General features: G+C 41.0%; 1 protein-coding gene across 4 annotated transcripts in view; it reads left to right on the forward strand.

Annotated features, from left to right (window-relative positions):
* B3GALT1 (beta-1,3-galactosyltransferase 1) overlaps nucleotides 1–19,886 on the forward strand; it is a 371,348-nt gene that overhangs the window by 321,253 nt on the left and 30,209 nt on the right. For 3 of the 4 annotated variants that reach the window (XM_024243917.3, XM_024243918.3, XM_054549435.2), the window contains one exon: nucleotides 29–150. The gene's annotated coding sequence lies outside the window, so the exon portion shown is untranslated. Of the gene's footprint in view, nucleotides 1–28; nucleotides 151–12,343; nucleotides 12,505–19,886 lie in introns of all 4 variants that reach the window. The other variant, XM_054549436.2, reaches the window with a different exon arrangement.

A 19,886-nucleotide genomic window follows, 5' to 3' on the forward strand; every position in this document is an offset into this window, starting at 1 on the left:
TTTTTCTCTCTTCTTGGTGTCCACTTAGGGCTACGCAGCTTGCTCCTGGCACGGGCACCTTGAATCTCCTCCTCACACAGATGGAGACCATGCTTGATTTCCTGAACTTGTAGTAAGAAGAAGGAAAACACAGCACGCTGGGGCCAACAGGTAGGCGAGAAACACATTTCTCAGTTATGCAGCCCAGCGTCAAGGAAAAATAACAGCAACTCTACAAAATCAGAAATCAGCGTCTAAGGACTAATGAGCAGAGAGAAAAGTCTAGGTTTTTTTCTTTATTCATGTTTACCTGCTATAGTATGCAAAATATCCTTGCTATAAAAGCCTTATTTCTTTTTTAAAATTTTTATTTAATTATTTTAAGTTCCAGGATACATGTGTAGGACGTGCAGGAAAAAGCCTTTATTCTGGAAAGATACAGGAGAAAAAAACTCATAGCTTAAAAAAAAGTGTCTTTTTAAAAAATTCATACTTACAAGTGTCTATGAAACATTTTAGTGGTGGCCTCTTTTAAGATAAACTATTAGGTAACTGAAGATATGCTTTAGATGACCTAAGACAATTCCTGTTTAAAACCCATTTCTCCAAGGCCATCACTAATTGATTCTTGAATCTTCTTTGCTGAAGTAAACTCATCCCACAGGCAATTGTGCTTCAATCATTTCTTACTTCAGTTGAAAATAATAGGATTTTGCCTAGAAAATGATGGTACAGTTATTAAAAGTCTCTAAAATAGTGAATAATTGTTAAAATGTTTTTATTTAAAGTGATAAAAAGCAAGATAAATACTTAGAATATTCCTTTATACACTAAATGGCACATTAAATAAATAAAAATGATTGCAGCCTATCCGGACTGTGATTCAGGGAAAGAAGCACCATGCTGGCAAGAGGTCACCTGGATGACACTCCTGTCTTTCCCATCATAGCCTCTGTGACTTTGGGCCACTTACTTAACCTTTCTAAACTACAGTTTCCTTGTCCATGAAATTGACAGTTATTTCAGTGTCTTCAAAATGCCAAGCCGAATTGGACCCTGAAATACAATTGTTAGTGGAAGGTGGCGGGTAGCTCTGAGACAATTCTCTGTGAGCTATTTTGCCAAAAGCAAGTTCAACAAAACTCCAGTTCACCCAATGCCTTTCTCCTGGTCCTTATTTATAAAATTCATAGTAATTTGCACTGGATATGTTGGTTTTCACAGCCTTTGGAGATTTCCATAAGGTTTCAGTTGATAGTTTTTTTCCCTCATCTTACTGACAGCATTGGAAGGAATGTGCAGTTTGTTTCAGCCCCTGACAGTGAGTAGCAAGAGGACCCTCTGATGAGGAGCAGTGGAGCAGGGTCAGCACACAGCCTAAACGGGTGGACACAGACTAAGAGACATGAGATTATGCTCATAAGGATTCTCTAAGTTCAAGACAAATATACTGAGTATTTTAAATATATGAAGCCGATTGGGTACTTTTGAGAACAGCTTTATGGAATCAGCCTGCTGGTATAAATAATACTTCCTCTTAGGGATCTTAGCATCCAATGGAGGAAACAGACTAAAAACAAAACAGAAAATAAATAAATAATACAATTACAAATTGCGATAAGCACTATGAAGAAGAAAACAAACAGGGTGCTCAGGTAGTAAAGAGGTGGAACCTGCTTTAGAAAGGGTGGTTAGGAGAGGTGTGAGAGTCAAGAGAGCTCTCCCTGCTTTCCTTCCCTTCTGGGCACATGAAAGGACCAGACAGCTTGGGGCCATGGGATGAGGGATGACCAGTGAGTTGTGAGTAGAAAGGATCTATGGCACTTCCATGCTGGAGCATTTAATTGCTGTTGCAAGACTCCCTGGCTCCCTTTCCCTGTGGCATTCTGACTGGTGATGTGGCTCAAGGTGTGGTTTTCTCCTTCAGCCTGGAGCCTGTGTGACTGCAAAGAACAGAGTGCCCCCCTCCGTCCCCTCCACCCATGGACCCACAATGGACCTGTAACCTGAGCAAACAACAAACTTTAATTGTCTTAAGCCACTAAAATATGGAAGCTATTTGTTAGTGCAGCGTAACTGAGACTATCCTGACTATTATTATTAGGGGCTTTAAGACAAAAAGCGTTAAGCTTCGCTGGTTTGTAAAATTGAAAGATAGCCAGTATGGCTGGATTATAGCACAGCAAGAAAAAGTAGCAAATTAGAGTTCTCCTTCTACTACAGGCTGCCTGCCTCAGGCTGTTCTGATGTTTATATTCCTGGCAATGCTTTAAGACAGATTAAGTAGCTTGACTCTAAATGCTTTTGATTTGTTTACACAAATCAAACTCTCATATTTTATCTCTGCCTCTGGATTATGATAGTTTTTATCAAGAACTTTGCATGTGGGCTATTGATATGACAATGCAATCCTAATGCCTTCCCAAGAGCTAAGAGCCTCTATCCTTTCAGTCAATACTGAGATGCACTTGGGTGTATAGGCCATTCATAGCTGAGGCTTGGGATGGGCAGTTCACAGCACTTTGCAATTGAATCATATGTAATACTGTGCAATTTTTAAGCTCTCAGTTTTTCATATCCATTTCTAATATTCTGGCAACAGAAGCTAGTGAAAAGCCCAACTTTTATGGGACTCATCATAGGCCCTTGAATGTTTGTTTAAGTCTTTTGCACTTAAGATCTTGTTTGCAAACAAAACCAAACCCCCGAGCAGAAAGCAAATTGCATGATGATACACAATTTGTCTTCTTTGGAAGAAAAGAAGAGCTGAGTCAGCCCTGATGAGATTTGACAAGGAAGGTACTTTTTTTTTTTTTTTTTTTTTTGAGACAGAGTTTCACTCGTGTCCCAGACTGGAGTACAATGGCGTGATCTCTGCTCACTGCAACCTCTGCCTCCCGGGTTCAAGTGATTCTCCTGCCTCCGCCTCCCAAGTAGCTGGAATTACAGGCATGTGCCACCATGCCTGGCTAATTCTTATATTTTTAGTAAAGACAGGGTTTCACCATGTTGGCCAGGTTGGTCTGGAACTCTTGACCTCAGGTGATCCACCTGCCTCGTCCTCTCAAAGTGCTGAGATTACAGGTGTAAGCCACTGCACCCAGCCTAGGAAGGTATTTTTTTATCCTTGACACTGCTCAGATAGTTGACACTGTTTTTTATCCTTGACACTGATATTATAACTGCCTTTATTGTAGTTTGGTAGCTTCAGAGGAAGTACATCTGTCGGTTATTATAGTCATTCTTGTACAGTTCTTAAAGTCTTAAGGATTTTTATTTGAGATGAGTGAAATCTCACTAAAGAAAAGGAAAGTTGGGAAGGGGAAAGGAAATGGATCTAAAATTAAAATTGTGCCCTTAATATAGTCTAGGCTTAGCACTAGGTGCTTTCATATGCATTACTGTCCCCTTTCCCCACACAGTGGAGGAAGCAGCTCAGAGAAGTTACGATCACCCAGCCAGTGAGTGGCAGACCAAGGAAGAGGTCTTCTCCCTCTAAAGACCCTGCTTTTTCCTCTTTATTATGTAGACTAGAATGTAAACGTCTCCTGTACCATCCCCATAGTCAAATCCAAAATGGCCAAATCTCGCATTCCAAAAATCCTGCATTTCCAAAATTTAAGAGTTCTCTAAAACATAAATGCTAGATCACTACTACATATTGATTTATTACATATCCAGGTTCAGAAGAGGCTCTAAACAGAGCTGGTTATAATAAGCTGTGCTCTGCTAATTGTGCATCTTCCCTTTGTTCCGCCCCATCCTGTGTAATTAGCACAGTCTTGAAAGTAGAAGTTTCCATGACATTAAAATTCTTACACAGCACACCCTCTAATTATTTCATATCTTCACATTAGGGACCAAGATACTCATGGTGGAGGGTGCAATTCTGTTTGTTATTTAATTACTTAAAGAAGGAGCACAGGAAAACCAAGACAAAAAGATTGTTAAAATAATGTTTACACTTGACTGTGAGTTGCCTACACACAGGCCAAGGCACAGGCATACATTTCTCCTCACCTTCTCACTCACTCCCACCTGGCTTCAGACCTCATCTCTCGTGACACCGGTTTTCATCTCAGTTATGCCTGTTGCCATCTCTTCCTATCAAGGACTTGCTTATTCTTCAAGCCCCACTCAAAATTTACTCCTCCACATGCCTTTTCAGATGTCCACAGTGAAAATTAAGCTCCTTCTTCCCTTACCCAAGAGCACTTTTTACTAATCTTACAGCATCCCTCTGCATTGTACTATGAGGACAAGGGTGGGACAGAGAATGCTGATGATTCAATCAAATGAGTTTTCTCTTTTTTCTTCCTGGGCATATAGATAGATAGCATTTCCTAGCCTTCCTTAGAGTTGGGCATGACCACATAATAAATTTCTAGCAATGCAAAATGAGTAGAAGTGACATGCTTCATTTGGAAGCCAGGGTTTTGAGGAAGGAGGTATGTCTCCTCTATGCTTTTTGCCTTGCTGCCATCAGTAAAGGAACTCTGAGACCCCCCAGGTGGGGGCCCCATGGAGTGAAGAAAGTCTGGGTTCCCAAATCACCAGTCGAAAAGCAGCTTTCTGGCCAAGCAGCAACGCTAGGTTGTTGCACAAATAAGAAATAACCACCTATTGTGTTAAGGCTTAAAAATTTAGGGCTTATTTGTTACAGCTGCTGGTGTGGACCTAACAGAGAGTATGCATCTTTCTAAGTGTGTCCTTGAGTGTGTGTGCTTTTATAAGCCCCAAAAGGACTGGAACTAAAAAAAATCATTCTTAACTGTGTGTAAAATTAAACTGAATTGGTGCCTCATTTGGAAATGGAGCAGATGGTCATTAAAATGAAGAGTGGAGGATACTCTAAAGCATCTCCAATATTGGGAATGCCATTTTCTCATTTGCAAGCAGCTGTCTAGAATTTTGTAAACAATCTCATAGGTGACTAATTTGGTATAGAGAACAAAAGGAATACCTAGTTAGTTTTCATGTTAAAATGTGCCCTGGTTCATTTCTCATTCGAATATTCATTATTTCAATCAACAAGTACACATGGAACACATTCTACATGCGAGGGAGTCCTCTAACAGTGCTGATCCGTTAACAGTGGCCCCAGCTCATTCCTAGTACACAGGCCAGTGGGGGAACCAAATATCCACTAAACTCATCACACTGCTGAATATGTTCTCAGCATATCACCCAGGTTCTCTGATTCCTCTCTTGGAAAATAAGAATGATAATACTGGCTATTTCTCTAATTTTTAATTAGATAATATTTAGATATAACAGTTATAAAATATTTAGCAGTGTGTTTGACACTTGAACTTGGCAAGCACATGATAATTCTTAGCTATTACTATTTGCTTTGATTTAGAGAAATACTATGAGATTGTATAATAAAGGAATCTGACTAGGCTGAGGAAGGGGTGTGTGGAACACAACAGTTTCCTCTGGAAATGGCTCCTGATATTGATAGTTGAGAAGTTGGGAAGAATATTCCAAATTTTTAAAACTAGAGTAAAAACAGTATATTCAAAGAACCCATGATGGGGACTTCATTTTCAGGAGTTAAAAGAAAAAGCTATTTTAGCTGGAGTCTAGAAAGCAAGGGGAAAACTGCAGCAGGATAAGACCATGCAGAGCCTTGGGGACCAATCATGGTATGATTTCCAACGGGTAATGGCACAGAATGATAGGATCAGATTTAGTTTTTAGAAAGATCACTGTAGCTGGAGTGTAAAGAAAGAGAGTTAGAGGACAGACTGAGAATACATAGCTACTTGGAACTTGCAACTTGAAAAGTTAATATAGGAGTCAAGATAAGAGATACCCATAGCTTAAGTAGTGGTAGTGGAGCTTGAGGGAAGTAGAGATTTAAGAGAAATTTCTGAAGTGACATTGGCAGGATGTGGTGATGGATTAGGTACATACAGAGTTACGGGGGGAAACCGGGACTTGACTCCCGGTCTTGCTCTTGGTCCTCTCTAACACTCCACCCTCCAGGGCTCATGGCTTGATCCTCTCCAGCCTCAACCTGGCCAGGTTTCCCCTCAAGCCTCCAGAGCCTAAGGAAGAGGAGTTGACAGGAAGGCCCGGGACCAGTGTCATTTGGTCCCTGATCTCTCTTGGGACAGCTCCCCAAGCAGCTGAGCCAGAGCTGTTAGGAATGGCTCCAGGTCTTTCCGATACAGAGAGGTACATTTCACAGAAGTGGGGAACCCTGAAAGAAGATCAGGGTTGCAGGATCATGAATTTACCTTTGCATATGTTGCATTCAGATGCCCTTCAGATATCCAAGTACACAATTAGATGCATGGGTCTGGAGATCCTTAGAGAGAGATCTCTGAGCTAGAATATAAACGTAAGAGTTATTCACATGCAGATGGCAACTGAGGTCATGGGCAGAAAAAAAAATTGCATAGAAAACAAGCAAAACTGCCTGTAATCCCAGCACTTTGGGAGGCCGAGGTGGGCAGATCACCAGGTCAGGAGATCGAGACCATCCTGGCTAACACAGTGAAACCCCGTCTCTACTAAAAATACAAAAAATTAGCCAGGCGTGGTGGCGGGCACCTGTAGTTCCAGCTGCTCAGGAGGCTGAGGCAGGAGAATGGCGTGAACCTGGGAGGTGAAGCTTGCAGTGAGCCGAGATCGCGCCACTGCACTCCAGCCTGGTCAACAGAGCAAGACTCTGTCTCAAAAAAAGAAAAAAGAAAACAAGCAAAACTAAGAGTGAGAAGAAAAGAAGGCCTAGGACCTTGCCTTGAGGAACTTGTTAGCAAAGGAGACAATGTCAGTCAGGGCTCTCCAGAGAAAAAGAACCAATAAGATATATGCAGGGGTGTGTGTGTGTGTTATATATATATAAAAAATATATATAAATTATATATTATATATAAATCATATATAATTTATATATAAATTATATATTATATATAAATCATATATATAAATTATATATTATATATAAATCATATATAGAATTTATATATAAATCATATATAGAATTTATATATAAATCATATATATAATCATATATATAAATCATATATATGATTATATATAAATTATATATACAGGCTACCAATGGAAGACAATTCTCTTACTAATTCCATGTTGTCAGACTCTTCCCCTTAGAGCACCTTTTTCATTTTCACTTCTGAGATAGGGATCGATCCCTTTTCGCTGACCCACCCAGGGCAGTTGTTCAGAAAGCACACCACTCTTGACTCCAGCTGCTGTACAAGTTAGAGACACTGTGATTGTGCATCTGCCCCTCTGACTTCATCTTGGGCTTGGACAGGGAGTCTGTGCCACAGCCCTTGGCTCCACTCTTCTATCTCTGTAGCCTTGCATAGGTGTTTAACAACTTATCCAGCTTGTAATTCAATATCCACTGTGAGGTTGCCAGGTGGTTTTATTTTTCCTTTTAAATTAAATACTGATAAAGATCTTAGACCATGACAAATTCAGTGCCAATGTTACAAATGTTTTCCCTCTGATTCCTTCTCTTTCAGTCCGGTAAGCTAAGGCCTTAATTTCAGCATCATTTATTTTTATTCAGAGCAGAGATTGGTGCCATACAATTTCCCTCAAGATGGGCTTTCCTTGACATTCTTCAGCTGAACAGAGTAGCAGACCCCACCTCTGCATTTGGTTTCTACATCTTGCCTACATTTCCTAAAGTGATGTGGGGTGAGCCTAGGTCACACAGCGGGGAATGGGTCAGGTCACTTGACTCCCGGTCTTGCGCTCAGTCCTCTCTAACACTCCACCCTCCAGGGCTCATGGCTTGATCCTCTCCAGCCTCAACCTGGCCAGGTTTCCCCTCAAGCCTCCAGAGCCTAAGGAAGAGGAGTTGACAGGAAGGACAGGGACCAGTGTCATTTGGTCCCTGATCTCTCTTGGGACATCTCCCCAAGCAGCTGAGCCAGAGCTGAGGAAGAGAAGGCTACAGGAGATGCTGGGCTAGACTCAATTCCCTGCACATTAGCATAGCAGCCTAGTGCTCCCTATGCCCCTGAGGAGGTCTCTGAGGCTTAAGCCCTTGAAGAAACTCAAGCACTGATTAGAAGACACCCTGTCAGGAATGGGGTGAGTGTAAGGGATCAGGTGATGGCCAGTATTGAATAAGGCTCAAAGAAGGAATGAAGGAGTCAAGGATGGGGTGAGAGTCAGGGATGTTTATGGCACATATGAATCCACATATCCACAGGTTCCACATCTGAGGCCTCAACCAACCGTGGATTGAAAATGTTTGCAAAAGAGAAACAATAAAACATAACAATACAACAGTAAAAGATAATATAAATAACAAAATACAGCATAACAACTATTTACATAACATTTACATTGTATTAGGTATTATAAGTAATCTAGAGATGATTTAAAGCACACAGGAGAATGCATGTAGGTTATATGCAAATCCTGCACCATGTTATATAAGGAACTTAAGCATTTGCTGATTTTGTATGGTGGAATCTTGGAATCAATCCCCATCAGATACCAAGGATGACAGTATTGGTAAATAAATCACATATTTTTCCACTGTACTCTACCAAATGTCCTCGACACCAAAGCAATCATGCTTCCTGTTCAGAGGCAGAACTCCAGGCTCCAAGAACACCAGTGGGACAGAATGTACAAAGGTCAAGACTCAGACACCAGCACAAATGGCACATATTCTGTGTGCCAGATGCCTCACAAGCTATTTCATCTACTGCCCAAAACAGCCCTTCAAGTCAGTGCTTAAAGATTCACCTGCCAGTTAAAGAAACAAGGCTCCAAAGATTGGGGTACAAAGAACAAGACAAGTGCCAGTCACAGTAAGCAGGGTACAAGGTGGTCTATTTAGTCACAAAGAACAAAACAAAATGCAGTTGGTTCAGCTCCTAAAGGCTGAGCACACGGTCAGTTGGAAATATGACAAGATCCTTGCCACTGTGTTACTGCCCTTGGGCCCCCTAAATTCTCCCTAACTAGGGAACTGCATTGGTCTAGACTGGCACCTAGGTGAGACTGAATGGGCAAGATGAAGCCAAGCAGCTCTCGCTATGGGCAGTAGTGAGCTAAGGAGCAGGGAGTCAGGCCTGCTTTCTGCAAATAGCGCCCACCCCACCCCTTCCCTCTCCGGCAGTCCCTGCTCAGTGCGTGGCTGCTGTACAGAGTGCACTTTCTGATGGCATGTTTGCTTATGGCCTCGGATGCTCTATATCCAAAGTCCGTCGCAAGCTGTGCTTCAGCCATTGAACAAACTGGAATGGAAACCAGAGCATTACACAATTCCTGGGTTTACAGACTTTGAAAGGCACCAAGAGTGGTTTGTTGGGGTTGAGACTGGCCACATCCCAGTGTGCTTTTCTGGGACTTTGTTACAGCTATTTCTGAGAGGGTTTCACTGAGCCCTAGAGAGACTGCTAGAAGGTCAACACAGAGGGCTCTCGAAGCACAGCAGAGACAGGCAAGAAACCCATCACAACCACAGCATTCCGCCCCCTCCCCTGCCCTCTTAGGGTAGGTTGCTCTAAGCTCTCTAAAAACACACAGAATTAAGTAAGGGTTTATTTCCCAGTTGCCTCAACAAATATTTATTCAGCTGTGTATAAGGCCTCATGTTTCTCACCAGAGTGTGATGCTGTGTAATGCACCTTTGATTCCCTGGCACCTATTCTTGGGCCTAAAAGAAGTGGATGCTCTGCAGTTGTTAGTCGAATGAATTAGCATACACCATCTAGTCCCAGAATTTGGAAAACGCCCTATAATGTGAAACGGTCAACAAATCCCCTGTCACCAATTGAGTCTACCTGCCATCCCATAAATAACTTCTCACATCTTTCCTAATAGCACAAAATTGCTCTCAAGCTCGAGTAAGATAAGTCTAACCTGTGATGAACTGCCAAATGAATTAATAAACACCACTTCATGGCAAGTGTTCTGTGGGAATGTGACATGGTCAGAAATATGATTGGCAGAGGTCATAGAGTGGATGGGAAACCTACCAGTGTGGTTTCTGATATTTTTCCTGCTACAGTCTGCATAAGAGATGAATTTCTCATGGCTCCTACATTCTCAACAGGCACGCTTAAACCATGTCCCTTTCTTTGTCTCTCAGGAAAGTAAATCAGAAAGCAAATGCATAAAACTGATATCTTCACAAGGACAAACTTGAATGTGCTCTCTTTTTAAAAATCACAATCCTAATAATGGACAGCCTTTACTGAGTGCTTACTCTGTGCTAAGCACTGTGTCATGAGCTTTGCATATATGATCCCATTTGAGCTAGGAACAACCAACCCTGTGTGGTTTGTTTTGTAGGATCTTCATTTTGCAGATTAGGAAACAGGAACCTATAGAGGTTACAGAACATTTCCAGGAGTAATATGTGTGTGGGACTGAAATGCAGGTCTTGACATTAACACTGTCCTGTCTCTAAAATTATCATACTCAAATTTCAGTACTTGGTGACTATCATCATAAGTTGTCATGCTGTCCCTCACAACTGACTGCCACAATCTGTGTACTATAACAGAGAGAAACTTTTACCAAAAGTACGGTCTTGCTTTTATCAAAACTAACTTTTTGCTTCATGGTTTGAACCAAATTGTCCTATATTGATTTGAGTTACTTGGGTCTTACAAAGCAATACGTTAATAACTGTCTCTTACTGATTGTCTGTAATGTCCTACTCACTATATCAGACATTTTTCAAAAATTATTTCTAATAAAAATAGATATCCAAGCCAGGTGTGGTGGCTCACACCTGTAATCCCAGCACTTTCGGAGGCCGAGTTGGGTGGATCATGAGGTCAGGAGTTCGAGACCAGCCTGGCCAACATAGTGAAACCTCATCTCTATAAAAATACAAAAAATTAGCTGGGCCTGGTGGCGGGGGTGCCTGTAATCCCAGCTACTCAGGAGGCTGAGGCAGGAGAATCACTTGAATCTGGGAGGCAGAGGTTACAGGGAGCCAAGATCATGCCATTGCACTCCAGCCAGGGTGACAGTGCGAGACTCCATCTCAAGGAAAAAAAAAAAAGAAAGAAAAAAAAATAGATATCTAAAGTATGATAAATAAAGTTGGAGCAGGACAGAAAGGGGAGCCAAGTCTTTTCCCCACTTATGAGTTTCATTTTTCAGGCTCCAGAGGCCTTTCATGTCTCTTTTGACCACTCTTGAAAAGTCTCAGTTGATGCCTTTCCTTCTCTCCTCCTTTGTTGATATCCTTCTCCACTGGCATCATCTCTACCCCTCCCCTTGGCTGAGATGTGAGCTGTGGCTTCCTGCTGGGCAGGATGAGATGATCTGGGAGAACAGTCCTCTGAGATTCATGGGAGAATGGGGTGGGAAGTTATGCGAGAAAGAGAAGCCATAGCAGGGCGAGTGCTCCAAGGAGGGGTGCAAAGCCCATGTAGGTAAATGAAATGGAGTGGTGGTCCTTCTGAGGAGAAAGTGGAAAGGCCAGGAGAAGGGGCTGACTACAAGTAACCACAGAGTCTTTTGGGAGGAGAGGAAAAGGCAAAAGAAATGTCTAGAAAGCACGGATGTTCTTTTATGAAGAAGAACCGCACAGGAAGATTAAAAGCAGTTTTTTCCTCACCAAGCATTGACATTTGTGTGGAAGTCCTGTTGACCACTGCATCATTTCTCTCTGTCGTTCTCACCAATGCCCACCAGAGTCTGGAAGTCACGCCCAGAGAAATGTCTTCAAGGACTGAGCAGAAGTGAATTCTCTGCAGCCCTCAACACTTGAGCAGCTTCCTGAATGACAAACCTCACTAAGGCCAGGTCTTTTTCACAGACCTGGGAGCAGGGGTCAGTAGTGGGCAGGCTGTGTGGCAAACATACCATTGTCATTTGGATGAGGAAAGACATTAAGTGGGAACAGGGCAGGGTAGGGATTCGTTCATACTTTAAAAAAAAAAAAAAAAGTTTTGTGAGAAAATCAAGGAGACGTGCAAATGTTTCCCAGCCTTCAGTGAAATGCTTTCAGGCTTTCACCTGAAAAGTTTGTACATTAATTTACTTCAAACTTGTCCACAATTGTGAACTGTCAATATCAATATGGGCCCATGTGCTGCCTATTTGAAGATGCTACCAGTGTTGATTATCCTGGATGTGTATGAATTTAGTTGAAAAGACTGCTGCATGTTCAGCTGTTTCCTCTGTTGCACAAAGAATTGATTTCAAACTGTAGCCATTTGAAAATATATACTACCAAAAAGTTTGATGTAAAAATAAGCAAGTGCTTCCTTAACCTGTGTTTTCACAAACAGCTGATTCAATCACTTTGATTTTAAATTAGCAAGTCAACAAGTCAGTTTCATTAAAAATACATGCACAGTCGAATTGATTGGTTGACTGAACTGACCATTCCCAGGAAGAAGCAGCGTGAGGTGATGCTAAGAGAAGTGGCTTGAATATCAGGGCAGCCTTGCCATGGGTTTGGACTCCACTGCACACCAGTTATAAGAACATGGGTGAGCCTCTGAGCCTCTGGACATTTGCCTCTACCTCCTGGATTCTGGCGATAATCATAGTGTAAGTAGAAATAAATTGGTATGCTACCAAGTTCTCTACAAAATCCAGTTATTACTATCAATAACTGTCACATAGCCCCAAAGCCAAGTATTCATCAACTCTTTGAAATGTCAGCATTATATTTGACACACTTATTCACGGGAACCTTCCCATGCTTAACAACTGCTGTCCATCTCCTGTCTGAATCATACTTCCTAATAGTTCTCAACAGTGCCCTTTATTAACAATGTAATTCAGCACTCCCATAGTTAGTTATAAGCCCAACTACAACTGCAGTTAATGGAAATTCTCCTTTATATGAGGTGCATCTGCTGTGACATCTGTCTGGAACCCATGGAGAGGATTCAGTGTTCATAAGCAAATTGAGTAATTACTATGTAATCACACTATGAATTGTGTAGTCACTGGTTTGCTCTCAAAATTCATATCTTTGGGACATACTCAATATTAAAACCACCTGGGTTCTTTCAAAATGGGCAGGTATGTTCTTAAAATGGCCAAAATAAGGATTTGAGGTAAACACTTGTGGCCAAAAAATTAGAGTATTATCTCCAGAAGAGAGAAAGAGAAAGTGGTGCAGCGGGAAGAAATGAGAATGTGGAAAGGAGATATGAATAGAGGGAGAAAGAGATGGGAGGGACTCTTTAAAGGTGGATTACTAAGTGCTTTCTCAGTCATCTCATGAAATCTGTGACATTTTTGAGCCTCACTGGTTGGCGAAAACACAGAAAAATATAAATGAGGAAGAGAGAACAGAGATGCAAGATTTTACCTGTCTCAGGAAGAGCCCATCACTGGTGACAGCTATTTGGACTTTGGAAAACTGCAACATAAGTAGAGAGGAGAGAAAATAATGACTTAAAAGATAATGTCTAATAGTCCTTTATAATCATCTAGATTTACAGTGGTAAAACCTGAGACCTAATAGTTCGCCAGATGGTTACCAAACACGAATCTGTGGCACTCTCCAAACTCCCTTTTAAAAAGCCAGTCAACAGACAGTAGCCATATATTATATTGTGTGTAATGTATACAAGGTGAGATTCTTGAAATAAGACAAAATATAAATAAATAAGGCAGCAGCATGGCACCATGGAAGGAAGGCTGACTATAGATTGTGGCTGACACTAATTTGAATTCTGGCTCTCCTGAAGAGCCATAGAGAGCTGCTGATGTTCAACCATTTTTAAGCTACATAAATGACAATTTCATGGGCTTCCACCAAATGGAATTAGAAGTCTCTAAATACTCCAGCCTTCAGTTTCATTATTTCTAAAAGTAAGGATGATAACTTGAGAATTACAGAATAGTTTCTGACACCAAGGTACTACACATTATTAGCAAAAGTAGTATTGTTATTACAAGTTGTAATTACCACATAAACACATGCCAGAAGAGGTGTACAAACCTCCCACTGTCAATCCCCCAGCAAAATGACACCATTACTGTATAATGGGAATGGGGACAAAATAAGTCAATGCAGCAAAATCCAAAGTTATGAGAATCTCACTTTTAACCACCATATACTTAAAAATACAAATTTCACTGAACAGTTAATATGAGGACTTTCAACTAAATATGAGGACTCACTTGTTAAAGCAAAGGCATTTGCATAACTACGCAAACAAATATATGTCCAGTTTCTAAAACCAAATTTTTATGCTGAACACCCACCCTCAACAAATGCTCTATTAAAAATTGCATTAACATCAAATGGTTAGATTTTTAACAGCAAAGTGCTTTCCTAACAAACATGTTCCTTCACAATCTTCAAAAGTTCTATATAGGGGCAAGTGGGGGTAGTGCAGTGTAGTAGTTAAATGTACAAAGCAACGTAAAGTAAAAATGCAGCCCAAAGCAATCCATTATATGAACATGGGTTCCTTCCTTTGGGGGAGGAGCGGCTGCACGTGGCACCATTAGAGGTGACAGCAGGGAACGAGCCAGGGCCATTAGTCAGTTTGCTAAGTAGAAATGGGAAGCAAGTTCAATGGAGCAAAAAGGTTTCTGCTCTGCAGAGTTGATGGAGAGCAGTGTGATTGGTTTCTTAAGGCACAGGCAGAGGGGCAATGTGTAATTTCTCCTCCCCTCACTGAACATGCCTGTTTATCAGAGATGATCAACACCTTAGATTACACATTATGCAAATGGCTGTGGCAGTTTGGCAGCTAATGCAGTCTCCCTGCCAGAGTTTAGATTCACTCTCACTGTGGTCTGGGAAAAGTGAAAATAAACATGTCTCCCTTCCCTCCTTGGCTTCTTTGTCCTTGAAATAAATATAGATTCTTTCAAGCCCACAGCTCAGAGGCTTAGCTGCATGGCAGATGGCAGTATCTCCTGCAGAGGTTATGAATATGAAACTCACAGGCTAGGAAATTAATTTAACAAAAACAAAAATAGAGGCACTAGGGATTATTGCAGGTCATACAGTGGATATCTCAGGGAAATTCAATTCCTTAAGATTCAGAAAGATTCCAAAGATGTTTCAGTGATAACGAATCAGATGAAAATCACTCCCCAAGGTAGCTATTTCCTGATTTGCTCATTGAAAAGTGACACTGGGCAATAACAGAAAAACTATGCGTGATGTAAATTCTTCTTTTCTCCCACCATTGAAATGGGCATGTCTTAACCTGGAGAAAGGAAAACTGAAAGTTACCTATTTATCTAAACATAGGTACTATAAAAAGATAATTGATTGGACCAAGTCCCAAAATAAAACTGGAAGGTACATGCTCAAACTACACAAATAGCTATTCTATCCATGAAAAAAATGACATGTTTAAGTAAATATGATCAGATCTGAGTACAAATTCCCAAAGGAAATACTGGAAGCTCCTGCTGTAATTCCTAAGATACATCTGTATCTAAGGTGCTGTTTATACCTAGAGTAGATAATTGTCATAAATTATCTCTAAGACTACTTCGAACACTGAAATTTGAGGTGTAAGGATAAAATCAGAATTTTTGATTAAAAAAACAAGCTCAATGTTGGATTTCTATATCAGTGAGGAGTAGAACTCTATTGCAGAGTAGATTCTTATCTAAAAAAGGAACTTTGCTGCACAAAATAGGGTGTGCTGGTCTCTATTTCAAAAACTGTCTTTAACAAACGGCAGAGTTCAAAAATAAACAGAATGAGATCTGAGCTGTGGTGTTCCTGTGGGTCATCATGTCTTTATACTCAGATTAAAAGGAGCCTCCACTTTGTATCATGAAGACTGGGTACATGTCACAGTCTTCGGTATAAACATCTGTGCCCACAGTAGAAAATTTAAGCTTGAAGTTAATAATAAATAGCACCCAAATGGAGCCTAGGTTTTTCTTTATAAAAAGCCAGCAGCGTCTGAATAATGGTTTCCTTATTGTGCATCCTTTGTAAGGTCATAAAATGAGAAGATGGAGAAAGATTGGCTTATCCTGGCTTGTCTATCCTTGAAAGCCATTGTGGTCTCTTTTCCAGAAGATGACAAGTCTCCTGATAGAGACTTCAGTTCTAGGTTAGATTCTGCTGGTTCTTTTACTTTGGTTACAAATGGTTAGACCTTCTACACATGTTCTCCCCATAAGATATAGTAATAAAGTTTCTAGGCCGGGCATGGTGACTCACGCCTGTAATCCAGCACTTTGGGAGGCTGAGGCAGGTGGATCACCTGAGGTCAGGAGTTTGAGACCAGCCTGGCCAATATGGCAAAACCCCATCTCCACTAAAAATACAAAAATTGGCAGGGCACAGTGCCACACACCCGTAATCCCAGCTACTCAGGAGGCTGAGGCAGAAGAACTGCTTGAACCTAGGAGGTGGAGGTTGCAGTGAGCCAAGATTGCAACACTGCACTCTAGGCTGGGCAACAAAGCAAAACTCCACCTCAAAAAAAATAAAGTTTCTAAACTAGTTACACTCATAAATATGTTGAGATCCTCTGATACAAGCACTGTGCCCGAGGAGAGGGCTGACATTTTTATGCCTCTATCTTACATCTTGTCATTAATTTCACTGAAAATGACAACTTGATAGATATGCCTATGTGATAGTCATAACCTCCTTGAAAAGCCTTTTTGAAAAGCCATTCAAGAGCTGTCTCCTGCCCCACGGTGTTAGAGCACAATACAGGTCAGCACAACATGCTCAGCCTTACAACAGGAAGGTCGACTTTCTGGTTCCTCACATCTGACATTTAATCATTGTGACCACCTCAGGGTCTAAATGGAGACCCAAAATTTGGATTGGTACCTTTCTATGCCTTTGGGCCAATAAAGACAATGGGATTAAACCTCCTATTTCACAAATTCTCCAGAGATACTGAGATTATATGTATACTCTTTCACATTCTCCAATTAGCAAACCTGGCTGCAATGATGTGACCACACTTGCCTGAGCAGCATCGGTGAAATATACAAATGAAATGTATCCACCACCTAATGAGGATAGAAGGCCCCTTCCAGCCTCCCCCTTCTCCTAAGAGAATAAGGAGCGCGTTCCAGGCTGTTTGTTTTTGTTTGTTTGTTTGTTTGTTTGTTTTTCTAGCCAGAAGCCACTGAGCCATGCTCCTAATTAGGAAAGTAAAATGCCCTGACCAAGATACTAGAAATCAGAATGGTTACAGTGAATATAGCTTTTCAGATTCTATATTTGCCAAGTGAATATTTCAGGGAAAGGGGAAAATAAGGTTAACCATAGGAAATAATGATAGAAAGACTATATTTAAGTAACTTTTCATACAATAATGTGCTTCCTTTAAAAACAATAAAATTTTTTGCTTGTTTTTACTTCAACACTATTACCTATTAACTTGACTTTATCCAGGTTTTTAAGCACTTTATTAGAACATGGTTTAGCATAAATATTAACGAAGCTGAAAAAAGACCAAATGAATTAAAATGTATTCCCTGAACTGGGCTATATAAAGACACATATTATTACAAAAGTTACTTTTCACCTATTATGGTAGGGACCTATTTTATCATATCTTCCAGACAATAAAAGCCAATGGTCAAAACAAAGCAAAATAGAAACACATGAGTTCTCTCCAGGTCTTTAGAGTTGAGCCTGAGTTTAAAATCCTAGAGAGAAGTAGCAACCACGAACTTTCAGTTACCCATGCTGCTGCCCGGCCAAGTAAAACTCCACTGCGCAATGTGCCTTTTGACTCCAGCAATTCTTTCCCACATCTGTTCAAGCTGAGCAGTGCATCTTCACATTTCATACTTACTTCTATGTCATTATTTCATCAGTTTCTGTAGAATGTATACTGAAATAAATCGTAAGTGACTACTGTTTAGACTTCAACTCCTTAGAGGACAGGAGCACCTGCACTTAGTAGAGACAATAGTAATAACAGCACCTAGATTGCTAATAAGTTGTATTAAATATTTAACTGTATGTATAATTTTCTTTAAATGTTAAAATTAATAATATTAATATTTGGCTGGGTGCAGTGGCTCACACCTGTAATCCCAGCACTTTGAGAGGCAGAGGCAGGAGGATCGCTTGAGCTCAGGAATTTGAGACCAGCCTGGGAAACATGACGAAACTCCGTCTCTACAAAAAAATATCAAATTATCCGGGTGTGGTGGCACACACCTGTAGTCCCAACTGCTTGGAAGGCTGAGGCAGGAGGATTACTTGAGCCCAGGAGGTGGAGGTTGCAGTGAGTAGGATCACGCCACCATATTCCAGCCTGCACAACAGACCCTGAATCAATAATAATAATAATAATAATAATAATAATATGTATTGAGCACTATTGGGTGCCAAGGCTGATATTAAGTGCCTTTCTGACATTTATTTCTTTCATTTTCGTGAACCTGAAATAGGCACACTTTTCTCATGTTGAAGCTGAAGAAATGATTGCAGAGCAGTGATACAGCTAGTAAATGGCAGGATTTGAACCCAGGATGCCTGACCACATGGTCTGTAGTTTTAGCAATTCACAATACTGCCTCCTGGAATAAGTCCCTTAACAAATGGTCTTCAAAATTACTGACAAAATTAAAAATCCTGATAAGTAAAAAATAAAAGTTTGCAGCTGTAAATTTTCATAAGTATTTAACACTTAGAGAAAGCTGATGTATTTTTGGTCTAATTTGACTGCCTGTATATGAAAGATTATTTCAAAATACTTCACAGTTCACGAAAGTAAGATGAAAGGAAATCAAGATAACATACCGGGAGTAGAACTCCATTTAGACCAGGGAAATCCAGCCTGTCAGACTCCATCATGCCACACTTGACCAGATGCCCAGAAGGACCTCTGTGGTGAATCCCCAGATAGGAATCCTCAGTGCTTGGCAGTCAGGTCAAATCATTATTCTATTGGCTAATCAGACGGACTGCCAGGATTGCTGATTTCAGCCTCTTAATAACTGCCGCTATGGTGCTGGAGACACTACCTAGGATAGAAGTGATGTGTCTTTGTCATTCCTGGACGAGCTCTGAGATAAATAACCAGGAAGACTTCAAACCAAACATGGTACTGTCTTATACTGCCACCCTAAAGACCCCAGATCACATACTATTGTCATCCTAACATCAGAAGGGTTGACTTAGTGCCGTTCTGTGTACTTGACCCATAAACTGCAGGTTTCAATTGCCTGTATTGTTCCTCTGAAATATTAGTGGCCTGGGAATAAGTTGAAGTTGCAGAATGATGAGCCAGGTTGGGAAGTTATGACTTTCAGTGGCACTATGAGTATGATTTGAGGACTCCAGACAGCAGATCACTGTTAGTGCCTCTGTTCTCTGACACCAAAACTGAGGCATGTGAAGTTTCTAGGAGAAGGCTTTATAGAACCAAGAACAATGTCATCTGTCCCAATATTCATACCACTGGATTCTCTGATAATGCTCACAGAGTAAATGTGGGAAGAATAGGAAGCCTATTAGACGAAATATCTAATAACAGTGGAGAGATGCTTACATGATTGGAATTTGGCAGTCATTGAAAATGAATGGCACAAGAGTACATAGTCAAATGCAAAAGTGTTGATGATGCTTGCCAAGTGGGGGAAAAGCACATGAAAATCTGCAGACTACATGATCCCGTTTTAATAAATGAAAATATATAAGAGGAGGCAAGGATCATCATGGTGGACGGGAGGCAGGACTAGATTGCAGCTCCACACAGAGCAGCATGCAGAGACTCACATTATGAATTTTAGCTCCAGATCGACTGCAAGAACAAACCAGAAATCCCGAGAGGACCCACAGACCCTCTGAAGGAAGCAGACTGCTCCTGCAGGACTCGGGAGACACCCCAAGTACTATGAGTGCCCCACCTGCGGTAGTGGGAAAGGGAGACCCTCCTCTCCCAAACACACACCCCTACTGGAGAAACTAAAGGTCTGTTTGCAGGAGAAGCTTCAGACCTTACCTGGAGCAG

Source organism: Pongo abelii, chromosome 11, assembly GCF_028885655.2.
Source record: "Pongo abelii isolate AG06213 chromosome 11, NHGRI_mPonAbe1-v2.0_pri, whole genome shotgun sequence".
NCBI lineage: Eukaryota > Metazoa > Chordata > Mammalia > Primates > Hominidae > Pongo > Pongo abelii.